The sequence below is a fragment of the Denticeps clupeoides genome, chromosome 14 (genome assembly GCF_900700375.1).
Source record: "Denticeps clupeoides chromosome 14, fDenClu1.1, whole genome shotgun sequence".
In the NCBI taxonomy this organism is placed as follows: domain Eukaryota; kingdom Metazoa; phylum Chordata; class Actinopteri; order Clupeiformes; family Denticipitidae; genus Denticeps; species Denticeps clupeoides.
The window spans coordinates 17,602,768-17,605,949 of NC_041720.1; positions in this window are offsets into that span (position 1 = coordinate 17,602,768).

Genomic DNA, 3,182 nt, shown 5'->3' on the forward strand with positions numbered 1-3,182 from the left:
ACTAAAAATATTTTTCAAATTTGTCCATTTTATTTGTTAAATATTTCGAATGTGGTTTAGCTAAAGAAAATAAAAATGTATAATACGTGGGGTTTACATTGCTATAGAAACTGGACCTGCAATATCTCGAGTGAATTCTTTCTGTGAGGAAATTTAACACAGTTCAGAGCCAAAAAGTACAGTTCAGTTGCAGGAAAATTTTAAAACCTGCTTGAATTGTACCAAATTCCTTTTAAGAGAATGGCTTTAAATATCTTCAGATGGCATTTTACATTCAGGATGGAAAGAATCTTCAGACAGCAAACATCAATTCAGCTCAGCTAAGCAACCATCAATTCTTATTAATGTCATGCCACAATAAGACTAGTCAGAAATGATACATTTCAATGTGTTTTATGTGTTATTTCATCACACCTGCTGAATAAGATGCAGTGGACTGTTGATATGGAACTGCAGAATTTGGAAATGGTCCTTGAAAAAATTCAAAGCATAACTCTAAATAAAAAACAGAGAACGATCTTTAGGCAGGTTCCTTGCATATGCTCACATCTTCATGAATGTTTGCAGGGCAATCTTCTTTTGACAGTTGATCCAGGGCCCTGCTGACTGCTGCCTGAACCAGAGAACGAGCCGAGTGCACCAGTAAGCTTTCATCATACATCCCGTTCCCATCTTCATCCGGAACGTTGAGGTCTGAAGACGCAGGACAGCCCTGTCCCATTGGAGTCACTTGACAGGAACCCCAGCACCTACCTGTACTTAGAGCTTTAGTTGGTGACTTATGGTCTGTAAACACTTCACCAAAACCACTGAAGAACACATCACTGTCCGTTCTAGATGAATGGGATTTTTTTGTCACATCCATATTTGGCTCCTGCTGAACTGTAATGTCCTTTATGTCCCTTTTCCTCATCAGGGTCAGGTTCTGTGTAGGCCTGGACCCAACGTCTGGCTGGACACTGACATCTACGCTGATTGTCAACGTTTCTGGGTCACATATCTTGACCTCTGAATCTGTCTTTTTGTTGAGCAGCTGCCTTTTAGGTTGAGCAGTTGTGTTCTCTGATGTTGACTCATCCACGCATACTTCTTGTCCCCCTTGTTGTCTTCTACATATGCTGGATGGGAACCAAAACCTTTTCATCCCAATGTCAACACCTCTTTCATTTCTCTTCACACATTTCTCATCGCTGCTGATTTTTACCGGTTTTCTCTCCTCAGAGGTCCATCTTCTTTGTCCAGTTTTCTTTCCTCTCTTGAGAAATTTAAGCCTGTGAAGGGGAAAACATTCAAAGCATCTTCCTCTTCTTTTCATCCTTTGTTTCGTCACGTTTTCCTCTAATTTTGTGTCAAGCATGGAGTGGTCGTCTTTGGGTTTCACCAGCTGTTCCTCACCCGAAGGTGTTCCGGTGAGATTTTCAGAGAGTGACGTGGTCATCTGAAATGTCACAGTTCTGCCTTCTGAAATGCTACCGTCTTCTTCAGCAGGAACAGTCTGCTGGCTGGCGTGAGCTTGAAGTGAATGCTTCAGTGTGCTGCTGAGGAGCTTTAATCTACAAGAATCTGATTGCTCTGACTTGCCTTTGCCCAACAACAGTCTTGGTGGTCCCGTCAGTTTCCTCTTTAATCCCACTTTGGTCTCACCATTGCCATTTTCTGACTCAGTTGTAGCCATGATGTCATTTTAAAAAACCACATTGTTCTCCAGAAGACCTCAGCATGACACACTCTTCTCAGCACTGAACGCAGCAACAGGAGAAAAATAAAATCCTTCCTGAAGGAGTGAAGACGCCTGCAGCCTCGTCTGTGCCTCTACAGCATACTGCTGAAGTACCGCGGTGCTGCTACGGACATGAAGTCTCCATAGCAACCAAGTGATTGACATTCCATTAGACACACTGTGCAATCGTGGAAATAAGTTATTTATGATCTAGGCCAACAACAATAACTGCAATAATAATACCAATACCATTATCATTATTATTATTATGATTATTACCTTCTCTGATCTTGTGTTCCCTTGTCAACCATATGTCCATCCAATAATTCATTCATCTGACAGTAACCCAATCGTACTTACTGTGGCTTAAAGGAAAAATTCCTGCTGACAAAAGCATTGCCTCTAAACAGAGTTGCCTCTGTAGTAATTAAAAAATCTTTGGCTTATGTTTCAGAGCAAACCCCAATAAATAACAAAAGAGGACAGTGGACTGTATCATGCAGATCAGTCATCTCAGTCAGGGAACCCTCACCTTCTCTTTTGTCGTTTGCACCAGGGTAAAATCCTGGCAAGACATCTCTTGCGAACCTCCAGCTCTATGGAGCTTATGCCCTGTTGCCAGCAGAGAACTTAATGTCATTTAATAAATTTTTCCACCTCCAACTTTACATGTGCTATAAGGTTTTTTTCATGTGCAATTATGTTTCTTCCTCACCCTTTAATTTCAATTTTATATTTTGTATCATATTTTGTATTATATTTGTATTCTATTAGTGTATGTCTTCTTTTAAGGATTCTGATGAGGTGCCATACTGAACAAAAACCTAGCAAAATATTCGAGAATGAATGAATTGTCATTTGGCTCGCAAGAGAAACCTAGTTATTGTGCAAGAAACGCAGTTCAGCACATTGGAGAGGTGCCGTAAGAGCATGAAAGAGGTCGAAATACTGCACTGAGAGATTGTAACATTGTACCGCTGTTGTGTCAGGTACAGTCAGGTCTAAGAACAATTTAATGAGCCAGAAGGCCTTAAAGAGGCATTCTATAGGCATTTCCATGCCATTTCCATGGCATCCCTGTTCTGGAGTCCACACTGCCAGAACCAGTTTAGAGCTCTGGTTTCTGCAGTATAGTGCAATTTAAAGTAAGAAAAGTTAATGTTGGGTTACTTAACATAACCCTTGGAAAAAGTGAGGTGTTTCATTATCTCTTGCGAAAAGAAATCTGTATAGAATGGGGGCCAGATGGTGCGTCCACAGTGGTAATAATGAGTGGGTGCTGCCCTCCACGACTTCGACAGACATTGTGTCACTGGAGCCTCCAAATATGGTCATGCCCAAGGCAATTCCCATAGTTAAACACCAACTCTGTTATCTACAGGGGTTTCTGTAATAGCTCCTGCAAGAAAATGTCACATTTCCTGTTTCGCACTGACTTCCAACAAACAGAGAAGACACACTG